The 12,666-nt window shown below is 39.7% G+C and overlaps 1 protein-coding gene and 1 pseudogene across 3 annotated transcripts in view; one reads left to right on the top strand and one right to left on the bottom strand.

Moving 5' to 3' along the window:
• KCNAB1 (potassium voltage-gated channel subfamily A regulatory beta subunit 1) overlaps positions 1-12,666 on the bottom strand; it is a 352,698-nt gene that overhangs the window by 318,856 nt on the left and 21,176 nt on the right. The window lies entirely within an intron of this gene.
• LOC104650891 (U5 small nuclear ribonucleoprotein 40 kDa protein pseudogene) lies at positions 157-1,153 on the top strand (annotated as a pseudogene).

Here is a 12,666-nt window from a genome sequence, read left to right as displayed (position 1 = left end):
TGTGGAGGAGTTGCAAGCAGATTTGAAGGATGGGGAAGGGACAGAGGGACTACAGCGACCCTATGCATTGAGGGATGGGAATACTCCACGGAGGAAGTAACACAAAAATGGAGGCAGGTGGGCCTCAAAAACCCAAAGCACCATCTGGTTGCCGCCATGATAGCACATCAGAAGCCTAAGGGCCCAGAGTTGCTGCTGGTTGCAGCCAAGCAGCAGCAGCATGAGTTGCTGTTAGGAGTGGTGGGGTCAGACCCCGGGAGGTGTTCCTCCCTTCAAGCCCCAATCATGCTGCTCTCTGGACGTGAAGGGGAAGTATACTGCTACAAGTTCTACCCCAGTAGATCCACCTTCGCATCCACAGGATTTGACTGACTGATATTGTGGTGGAATGTCTATAGTGACTGTGATGACTATGCCACACTGAAGGGACACCGTGGAGCAGTGATGGAACTGCATTACCACGCAGATGGCAGTATGCTCTTCTCAGGATCCACAGGTGAAACTGTGGCTGTGTGGGATAGTGAAACAGGTGAGAGGGTTAAAAGGCTAAAGGGGCACACTTTCTTTGTGAATTCCTGTTACCCAGCCAGAATAGGCCCTCAGCTTCTCTGCACTAGCAGTGACAATGGCACAGTTAAGCTTTGGGACTTCCAGAAGTAAGCAGCCATGTGTTAGCTATAACCTTCAATGACACAAGTGATCAGATTATTTTTGGTGGAATAGACAATGGTATCGAGGTCTGGGACCTATGCCAGAACAAACTAATCTACAACATGAAAGGCCATGCAGGTTCAGTGACTGGCCTGAGTTTAAGTTCTGAAGGCTCTCATTTCTTGTCGAATGCAATGGACAATACAGTTTGTGTCTGGGATGTTTGGCCATTTACCCCTAAAGAGAGGTGTGTAAAGATATTTCAAGGAAATGTGCACGACTTTGAAAATAACCTTCTGAGATTTTGTCACTTGATGGAAGCAAAATAGCAGCTGGCTCAGCCGACAGGTTTGTGTATGTGTGGGATACCACAAGCAGGCGAATATTGTATAAAGTGCCTGGCCATGCTGGCTCCATCAGTGAAGTTGCTTTCTACCCTGACAAATCCATCATTATCTCAGCATCGAGTGATAGGAGACTGTATATGGGAGAGATTCAGTGAAGATACGGAATGGAAGACTTCAGAGCTGCTTGTCTTTGAGACCTGTATATGAGACGTCAAATCTCCGCTGCCCAGGCTAGCACTCTCCCTTCAGATGACCATTACTAGCAAGAAACAGAGGAGGTGGTGGCCATATTCCAAAAACCTCTTCTATCCCATTTCACCAGGATGACTAAGGCAAGCTCCCCATGGCCTCTAAAAACCACCTGCCAGATTATAGGGACAGTTTTATTTATTTTTTTCCTTTTTCTTGTTTCCTTTTTCTAATGCAGGCCGAATGTGACCATTTGTTGGTTGGGATTTTTTAAATTTAATAACTGGCTTGTATGATATTTACTTCTGTATTTCTCTAAGTCATTTTGTATTAAAAGCCAAATAGATGCTTTTGGAGGAAAAAAATAAACCCAAAGTACCTCTGTTTTCTGTTGATGACAGTCCTGAAGAGTAAAAACCCAAACCCACTGCAACAGATGAGAAGCCTCATGAGCTGACAATTTGGCTTAGACCACCCTAAGCTCTGTGACATTCTCCACCAAACAAATAGTTGAGTAGGTAAATAAATAAATATCATGGCAGCCAGCGAAACACAGTATCTCCCTAAAGAATTCCACTTGCAGACTTGAGGAAGAGTTCAACAACTAGCATCTGGTAAAGTTAGCTAGAAGCTGCCATATCTTCTAAAAGTGAAAGCTCACTGACAGATGATCCCCTCATTGATAGCCCAAGCCCAGTCTTCCTGCTGCCTTTTTAGACCCCTGCATTGGTGGCCCTGGGCCTCCTGATGGGAGGCTGGGCTGCTATGAGAAGAGGGTCAGCAGAAGAAACCACACTGGCTAAATATCAGCCCCTCCAGCCCTTCTGGACCTCAGGCATGCTAATGTGTAGGGGCAGCTAACCAGCTTTAAAGAAGAGACCTAAAACGGACTTGGCAGGTATGTGGGTCCCTGATTTCCCATGGATACTTCGAATACAGGCTGGACAGTCAGGGTGTCAGGGAAGGACTCACCCATTCCTCAATGAGTAAAGAATCATGACATTATCTGCTGGGAGAATTTTATTTTGCTGAGTACCATAGATGCTGCTAACTAGCTACCCTTCTGATGGCTGTTCGCACAGCTAAAGAGCTCCTCCTGCTGAATTCTCATCAAGAAACTGGCTGCAAAAAGCAGCTCCTCCTTATAAGCCCTGCATGTAGTCCTCTGTCAGCTACATAATGTTTCTAAATTCCTACCCAAGAACAAACCACTAAAAATTAATTATTACTTGAAGGGAACAAAGAGAGAAAATACCAAGTGTTTAGTTCCTAAAATTACTTTCAGTAAAATTGGAGACAAGAAGTCTAGCCTCGAGCAATATCTTTGTCCCCAAATGTAGAATGCATTAGTCAGAGTTCTCTAGAGAACCAGAACTAATAGGAGGTAAAAATAAAGAGATCATTACAAGGAATTTGTTCCTGTGATTATGGAGGCTTAAACGTCCCATAATCGATAGTCTGCAAGCTGGAGACCCAGGAAAGCTGGTGGTATAGTTCCAGTTTGAGTCCAAAGGCCTGAGGATCAGGAGAGACAATAGTATATGTCAGTCTGAGGGCAGAAGGCCAATGTCACAGCTCAATCAGTCAGGTAGAGAGTGAAAATTCCCTTCCTCCAACTTTTGTTCTATTCAGGTCCTCAGCTGATTGGATGATGGCCACTCACATCAGGAAGGGCAATCTGCTTAACACAGTCCTCTGGTACAAACGCTGATCTCATTGGAAACACTCTCACAGACACACCCAGAAATAACATTTAAACAAACATCTGGGCACCCTGTGGTCCTGTCAATTTAATATAAAATTAACCATCAGATAGAATTTGTTGCTTTTTCTTTTTCTTTTTTTTTTTTTCTGGTTACATAGAGTGTTAATAACACTGGATGAGAACTTAGAGTTAATGCTCTCATTTAAAGATGGGCAAACTGAGGTCTCTAGAGGGTTAAGGGACTTGACTGAGACTCCCACTGACAGTTGGATGGACCTGGAAGTAAAACCTAGATGAATACTTTTCTACTGACAGCTGGACGGTAATTGTTCCTATTACCTGAATGATTCATAAACCATTTCCAGTGTGTTTAACATTTTTAATTAATTCATTATAATTAAGAAGAGGTCCACTTCCAGAGGTTGATTTTGTTTTTGTTTTTGCTTTTTAGATCCTCTTCTTCCCATTGTCTTATTACATATCCCTCACTCCCTCATCTTGAAACACCCTAGTTAACTCATTGGCCATCTCGATAATGGTTTTGTTGCCCTGACAGTGAAACCAGGGCTGAGCTTCTTAAGCTACAGTAAATTAGCCATAAGAAAAGTGCTGAATCCATTTCTACCCAACTGACAGATTTTGTGGCGGGGTCTTATACCCAGGGTCCCTGCCCCTCTTAGACATTGACGGCAGTAAATTGAGGCATCTGACATTCAGATCTTCTTCCAGGCTTTTCTTTCGCTCTAGAGGAGGAGCCATTTTTAGACACTTGCCAGGTGCTTTTGATGAGCCTCACATGTCTTTTCCTAGAAGCAAAATGTTTAAGGTCCACAAGTGAATAAAATACCCACACTGGCTTCTGAAAGAAACTGCCCGATGACAGAAAGTCCTTTATGTCCAGAGGTGTTGGCAAAGTTGTGTGGGGCCACGTGGATAAGCTGGAACTGCTCTAGCTTAAAAGGCATTAGATGCCCTGGGCTCTTTCCATAGCTAGCAAAACCCAGCTCAGAGAGTATTATCAACCTCCAATATTGCCCTGGGACTTTCCAGGTCCTATCTCAGTACTTAGGCCTAAGGTTTTATCCCCTTGTCTTGTCTACTCTCTGACTTCACACTGACTACCTCCGATTACCTAGAAAGGTCCCTCTCTACTATCAGAGGCCACTTGCCACCAACCACTGGCCTTGGAATAAGTGACCAATCATGTCACCATCCTCATTCCCTTTTTAAAAATGCCATTTGATGGCCGGGTGTGCTGGCTCATGCCTGTAATCCCAGCACTTTGGAAGGCCAAGGAGGGTGGATTGCTTGAGGTCAGGAGTTTGAGATCAGCCTGGCTAACATGGCAAAACCCCATCTCTACAAAAAATACAAAAATTAGCCAGGTGTGGTGGCATGTGTTTGTAGTCTCAGCTACTCAGGAGTCTGAGGCACAAGAATTGCTTGAAACTGGGAGGCAGAGGTTGCAGTGAGCTGAGATTGCACCATGGCATGCCAACCTGAGCAACAAAGAAGGACTCTGTCTCAAAAAAAAAAAAAAGAAAAAGAAAAAAGCCATTTGAATTATGCAGAAGGGCAAGGCTTCGGAATTCTATTATGAAATTCTGCTGTCCCTCTGTCTGTCACATTCCCCGCTACCAATGGACTTAGAATGTGTTTGTTCATAGTGTCTGGTTTAATAACAGCTTCTGATGAATATAGATACCAAGAAAATTGCCAGGTTTATGTGTGAATCCACTGGGCATCAAATGCTCATCTTGTTCCTAGTTTAGCGATTTTTCTCAAAACTTATTTGAATTCCATATTTTTTGAAAAATTATATCTACCGGGCATATTGCCAAGAAATAAAAAATCCAGTCTTGTGTGCAGTCAAAATGCATTTAGAAAAGGTGTATGTGATAAGAGTTCTCATTAAAGAATGCCTTTGGCTAACATATACCATCTCAAATATACTTTACTCCTAGAAATTGCTTGGTCACATTGAATAATTACAAAGATACTACAGAAGTCTGTGATTTGTATAAATAAGCTTACAAAACGGAATCCGCCAATAGGTTAGGCATTTTTGTCACCAATTTCAAGAGGAATTTTCACAAACTGACTCTCCAGAGAAGAGAGTTTGTTATGTACTCAGAGATTACAGGCCCTGTAGTGTTTTATCTCTGGAAGATGTAGGGGAAATGAAGAGCCCTCGAAATAAACACTTTGAACACCAGAGTACATTCACATTGGACTATTTCCTGCGATTCACTTCTTAAAGCAGAAAACGTTTATACAAATATGAAGAACTGTCTTCAGAGAGGACATGTTTCACATTCTTGCCCTTTAATGGTCCTAATGATGTAAAATTGCATAAAGTACATATTGCCACTAAATGAAAAGCATAAATCTCTTTCCCTTTTGCTTTCCCAATTTCCCTCAAGGAAATTCTTTCAAGCACTCTGCTTTATAGTTAATGCTAATTTCTCCATGACCAAAGGACCACTGGGGAGAAATTTGTATTTAAAATGTAGTTATATGGATTAGGATTCTTCAGGAAAGCCATTGTTCAATGACATTTATAGAAGAGAGAAACCATTGTAGACTATTCTTACTCTTACAATGATGCTCCTGCAAGGGGTGACACAAGTCAAAGAGATATAAATGGGAACCGATTTAAAAGCGTGTGTGTATTTGTGTGTGTCCATGTGTGTGTGAAGTTTCTAACTCTGATCTGGTGCTCAGAGTTGACAGAAATGGTCTTAGGCAACATATTTAATCAACTATAAAGTTCACACAAAGGTAGATATACATAATTGGGTAAAAGCCCACTCACCCCCAGAGAGCAGTGTATGTAATTCCTGGATCAAGGGAACAATTTTTTGTCAGATGTATTCAACTGAAAAATTTGTCTTTGGATATTTATACTAAAACATACTAAAACCAACAGCCAAAAAATCGTATTAGTTAACAGGAAATTGTTCTGCTAATGTTGCAGCAAAAGGGAATTGAAAACATTATTTCCAAATCAATCACACCACATAAATTTGACCATATATGAGTCCAACCTATCATGACAGACTCTTACGGTCTTGCACTTTGCTTTACATTTGTTCCAACAGGATTCAATGTTTGGGGTGTGTATGCCAAGTAATGACATGAGACAGAAGTTGGAAGCATTATGGTTAACCTGAGCATGTTGGAAACCAAGGAGAGGCTGGATATTATTATATGTAACCAGGAATTGTGGTGAATGGTAGAACCAGGCTGAACTATGCACTGCAAAACAGGTGGCCAAGTTTGGATAGACTTGTCACCAGCAATTTCCAAACAACAAATAGCTGATTGATGGGTAGTATCTATCATAACAAAACCCTTATTTGCCCTTTCTGGAGCATGGCCATGATGACACTTTATTTTGTGGCTTAAGCAGGACTTGGCAATTTGCAAGTAATGACCTGTACCACTAAGCTGTATCAGATGTACTTCCAAGTATTCTTGGACAAGTATACTTTGCAACAGAAATTGTAGGTGTCTACCACAGTAGGAGCCATAATGCCAATATTGCAATTGCTACTTTCTCTATGATTTCATAAAACCATAAGAACAGGCGAAACCACATTTTCAGGAATATGTTGCACTTAGCAAAAAAAAAAAAAAAAAAAAAAAAAAAAAAAAAAAAAAAAAAAAATTCCTTAGGAAGAGAAACTCATGATGACAAAACCCCACAGGCCCCCATAGAGACAAATTATGCAATTGACCCTAATTCCTCTCTTCATCCCAATTTGGAGATTCAGCTGATCAGAAAACACAGCGTGCTTGGCCCCATGAGAAACAGGAAGTTGGGAGGACTTCTGAGCCCACAGAAAAGTCATTCTCAGGGTGAGCAGCCTTGGGCAGTAGAAGGAATAAAGGCCTCTTTGGGAATATGACTGATCAGGGCACTGTACTTCAAATGAACTTTGAACAGAAACTGAAAGAAAACTGTTTTAGTCTATTTTCACACTGCTTAAAGAAGTACCTGAGACTGGGTAATTTATAAAGAAATGAGGTTTAATTGACTCACAGTTCTGCATGGCTGAGGAGGCCGCAGAAAACGTACAATCATGGCAGAAGGTGAAGGGAAAGCAAGCACATTTTACCATGGCAGAGCAGGAGAGAAAGAGAGCAAGGCGGGACAAGATCTGACACTTTTAAACCGTCAGATCTCATGCGAACTCTATCACGTGACAGCAATAAGAGGATGGTGCTGACCATTAGAAACCACTCCTACGATCCAATCACTTCCCATCAGAACCCACCTTCAACATGTGGGGACTACAATCCCATATGAGATATGGTGGGGACATGGAGCCAAACCATATTAGAGGCCAAATAGAAATACCCAGATAGCCCTGAGGCAAGAACAGCTAAAGAAGGGAAATCCAAACAGAACAAGAACAAAAACTGTTCTCTCAGTCATTCCTAAGATTTTTTGTGAGTTCCTTCCTGAGGAGGGTCCACACAACACTGTTGTATATAATTAGGCTTAAAATCACAGCATAACATTGCATACGGTTTCCATTATATAGATTGAGCTCAAGCATTTCAACTCATTATTTTGCCATTTTCCTAAGGTTTTCAGCAGAATAACCCCTGTAGATAAAGATATTGAGGTTAAATGAGCTTTATTTGTCATTTGTTGCACTCAGGATTCTGATTGTGAGGGAGAGCTCATGAGGGATGTATCATTCCTTTAAAAATGTTGCTTTTAGCAGCTTATTCATGTCTTGGGATCCTATTAGATACAAGTGGATAATATGAAGATTTCTTAAGTGTAAAAAAATCAATTTAACTGTAAATTGCAACAATAAATCATATAAAATTATTTCATATGATATAGTATCAAAGTGTTCATAGAAAACTTGTCCTTTGCCTTATTTCTACTGGAAAAGAAATAACAGCTGAAAGAAAATCTTCATCAGAGTCATGGAGGCAAGAAGTGATTCTTTATACAAGATTTTTATAGAAATATCAAAGAAGTAACAGAAGTCCCTGGATGAATAAGCAACTGATATGAGAACTCTTGTTTATCTGCCTTCCATTTCTGAGTACAAATTTCTATGGAGCAAATTAGATACCAAGTTTTTGGTGATTCTACTGTCCTAAAAAGAAAACATCCTTCTGTTTTCTTGAGCTGATTTCTTAACAGCATCACTAGCTTCATGTGCAGGTTGATGTTACAAAAACCAAATATACTTCTAAAATTGCATTATTCAGTACATTTTGATGTATCCATGATCCATGTTGTATTGCTTAAGATATAATAGGCACTAAATTTATATTCCCTTGTTGAATTAATACATGGATTTTTAAATAGATATAGTAGGTACTGTGCAAAACTGTGAAAAATATTTAGGTGAATAATCTCTATGTATTGGAGACTCTAAGATAGAGTTTTTTACATTTTCATATTTTTAAACTGGAATGCTTCTTACAGTCTTTTAAATTTTTTAAATTTAAAAACAATCTTCTTACTGTTGTCTCTTTAAATGCTAATAGGCAGTGTGTCTATTTCTTAACAGTACACAAATTAATGGTGCACCTTACTATTGATTGTATCTTCAGTTAGACAAATACTTTATATGTTGTATAGCTAATAGAGAACATGGTTTTTACATACTCAGGACTTACTTTTTTTTTTGAGTCTCACTCTTCCACAGGCTAGAGTGCAGTGGCATGATCTCAGCCCAATGCAACCTCTGCATCCCAGCTTCATGCTATCCTCCCACCTCAGCCTGCTGAGTAGCTGGGATTACAGGTGCACACCACCACACCTGGCTAATTTTGGTATTTTTTTTGTAGAGACAGAGTTTCACCATGTTGCCCAAGCTAGTCTCTAACTCCTGAGCTTAAGAAATCCATTCACCTCAGCCTCCCACGGTACTGGGATTATAGGCATGAACCACCATGCCCGGCCAGGACTTTCAAGCATATAGGAAAGCCTAGAGAACATTCTGTCCAACACCTCTCATTTAATAGATGCCAAAAGTGAGATCCTAAGAGGCTGTGCCCCAAATAACTCAGCTATTCCATGGAAATGTTAGTACTAAAGCATAGTTTTTCTGACTCTTGGCCAAATACCCTACACCATATCACCTTATACTACAAAAATCTTATAATTCAACCTCTATCTTCATTTATTTTTGTTGTTATTCAAAAGTTTGTTGAAACTGGCTGTTTTGTTTTTAATAAACATATCATATTTTATATATATCAACGAGTTTTTCTTCAAAGTAATCACCTTTAAAAATGATGTTTTTAATCTATTGATATTGTCATAGCACAAAACATCCCTGGGGTTTGTTTTATGTCATCTTCAGAGAAAGCTTATCTGTTAAAAATGAAAGCCAATGTTCTTGCTTAAAACAGTAGCACTATTACTTCCCAGAAGTTTAGAAATCTCAAGAAGTGGTTTGATCATAACAATAATGGTATTGTCACTGTCATGGAGTGAGTGTGGCTCAGGGACAAGCTCATGCCTCATATCTGTAGATGGAATCCCCTCCTTTTCCATTCCCTACTCCTTTGGCCCTTGCAAAAAAACTTCATACACCACTATCTGGTAGACATACCAGCCCACACACCCACACTCTCAAGTCCAGCCACCTGTAGTCTAAGGCATGGTCCACTCTCAGGAGAAGAGATCCAGGGAGGCCGTGTAAGCCATTCAGTAAGGGAATAGAGGGATTCTGGGGATGTGGGGATGGTGGTACAGAAAGGGGACACACCTAGCTGGGCACATCCCTTGGGTCCCATGGATTCTGCCCTGTTGGGGCCAGAGCAGGGTGCTGGACTTCTAGAGCAGCACTGGTCAGGAATGGAGACTTGTTGCCCTTCAGGGACAGTCTAGTACAACCAAGAGGTGCCCCTGTCTGGGATGACTTCAAATATCCTGCCACACCAAACCACCATAAACATAAACTGGTTCCTACAAATCTTAAAAACCACAAAATGTTACATGAAAAGTCCAATCGTCTAGGGGAATTTTATTAGGAGGAGAGATGCATAAATGTAATACAATCCCTTATCAGAAGATTACTGACCAATCTGTTCACTCCATACATTCTCCCTACCAATTCCAACTAGACATTTAGTTGAAATGATCTGTGCAATAGTGCCATTACCACGAAAGCAGAGAAAATGTTTGCAAACAGCTAACAAATGAGGTCTGGAAATGCTTGAAAAGATCTAAACCTATATAAGAAGTACAAGTATCTTGCTGATTTTCACAAATAAGGACTGTTTTAAAGTATACCATATATTGCCTACCTATGTGTTTGTGTATAGGTAGGCATTACCTACATACATATATACATAGTTTATATATATTGTGTATATAATATATAATTTTAAATTTATCTAGCACAATGGTAAAAATAACATGTTTACATTTATTTTGGGATTGATGTTACTTTTTAATCTTAGTAAGTTAGTATCTCCCTAGTACTACTATGCAGTTTCTTTTATAGAACCTTATATTACTGTTTGTTTTCAAATGCATCCTCTGTCCCCCTGTTCCTTTTAAAGGGTAAGACTTCTAGAGCCTTTTTATGTACTAAAACTGAGTGTGCACCTTCACAGACCTTGGCACTTTCAGAAAAGAGATATGTGCTGCCTCACCTCTGCCTCATGCCCATGGCACGACACTGACAATTATTTTCAACACCACACTTAACAGTAAAGTCCAACATATCACTTGGGACATTGGTCTTTCTCTTTTCTTCTGCTGTTTATCATGGTATATTACTTTCCCTCAAGTATGGTCATTTCTCTCTTTCTCTTGTAATGTACAAATGTTCACTGAACATCTGAATATGGTAAAAAATGAGGGGCCCAACTTCCAGCCAGAAATCATGTGATTCACACACCTCAGTTCCCAACATCACCAAAGGCTTTCTTTTGCACATAAGCACGGTCTTAGAATCCCTCACACACCTTCTAGGAACTCCTTTGTGACCCAGCAAGAAGGGAGAGGAGTCCTTTTAGAACACAGTGAACAAGTCCCCAATTCAAGGAGATTCAAAATGGTGAGAATCAATCATTTACATTTGAAAAGTGAGAACTAATTATTTTGAAAGGAATTACCAGGAGAGCTCAGAATAAAAAAAGGGAATAAAACCACAATATAAATTTAATTAAAGATAAACATAAATGAAAATGTTTTATAACTCTATTAAATAAATATAAATAAAAACATTAAATATAATAAAACATTATTTGCTCAGAAGAGAAAGGCAAATGTAATATAAAAAATCTGTAAACAAATTAAGGTTGTTGATCAATGGAGTAAAACTTCATGCTCTATTTTATTAGTTAGGGTTATTGACTCAATACATGAAACACAAAGTTCTGCTGATTGTGGAGACTGCTCCCTTCTTCAGTCTCCTCTGCTTTGTTCATCTAGCTCGGCCTCCCTCTTCCCTCAAATTGCCAGGGCAAGACCTTTGGTGCAGGTCTGCAACCTACACATCCACTGACCACAAACAATATCACAGGCCTGGGTCCATCAGTGAGCAGCAAACTCACCAGTCCATTTCTGTTTATAGTCCAGTTTACACTATAATGTTCTACTCACTTATTTGCTTCCATTAGGATCTCTTTCAACATCAAAAGCATCTTAGACATCATTCCCAGGAACAAAAAATGTAAACAGCAGTACAGCTTTTCAATTCTTCCTATTTAAGCACTTGTAATCTATTTCTATTCTGAATGCAAGTAAAATTTATTTTCCCTTTTGCTGAGCTAACTAAAAAAAGAGATGGAGTGTCTTAAAATAAAGCACAGTGGTATAAAAAGAAGAGAAAGTTTTAATGAGAAACATACTGTAAAAAGAGTCCTGAGCCCTAGATCTCCATCAGTGGGACTGAGACCCAGACCAGGCTAAACAACATCTTTCTCAATTTGGGGGGAGGGAGGGGAAACACCCACACTAACAACCCAGCATGTTTTTCTCCCTCAACAAACATCATGATTCCTTCATGGATCTTTTGTGTTAGATTTGCTTTTCGTATTCTCGGCAAATAAATAGCCCATGCACTAGGCATCACACTATTTGCCAGGAAAACAAAGTGAATTAGAACATGATCTCTCCCATAGGTGCCTTCAAGTCTAGTGAAAGAGATGGTCATGTACACAAATAATTAAAGCCAGAGGCACATAGGGAGGAATGGAGCCAATGGGACACTGATTAAAAAAAATGATCAATTCTTCTCAAGAGAGCAGCCTCACTTATAACATCTAAACCTTCTCTGCTTGTATATAGAAAGATGTGATGATCAAATGGGGTATAATATACATGAAAGCACTTTGAAAGGTATAATGCTCTCTTATTCTCTCAAGAATTCACCTTACATTTCCTGCCTCTCTTATTTAGTCACATCTAAACTATAAAGTTAGGCAAACTATCAACAGGTAGAGGGGAGGAGGCAGGACAAGTCATTCTTCATATTACCAAGATAAATTCACTGTGTTTACATAATTGCTTCTGAAAGGCACCACTTTCTGTAGCCAGTGGGTTTAGAAACAGTTTGAACTGAGAAGGTTAATATGCAAGATGTTGCAATCTTGATGTCCAACAATGACTTCTGTACATTAGTATGCACCAGCATCCAACTCCTCAGTTGGATGACCGGATAAAAAGCAATGAATCACCTTGTAGATCATCAAGGTTGTAAGCACACTGAATGAATCTTCATGCCATGGCATCTGTGCAACAGTTGAACTTGATTTATAATTCAGTACAAAGTTTGCCAT

This window comes from Saimiri boliviensis, chromosome 9 (genome assembly GCF_048565385.1).
Source record: "Saimiri boliviensis isolate mSaiBol1 chromosome 9, mSaiBol1.pri, whole genome shotgun sequence".
NCBI classification, from domain to species: domain Eukaryota; kingdom Metazoa; phylum Chordata; class Mammalia; order Primates; family Cebidae; genus Saimiri; species Saimiri boliviensis.
This window is presented reverse-complemented; position numbering and strand designations above follow the sequence as displayed.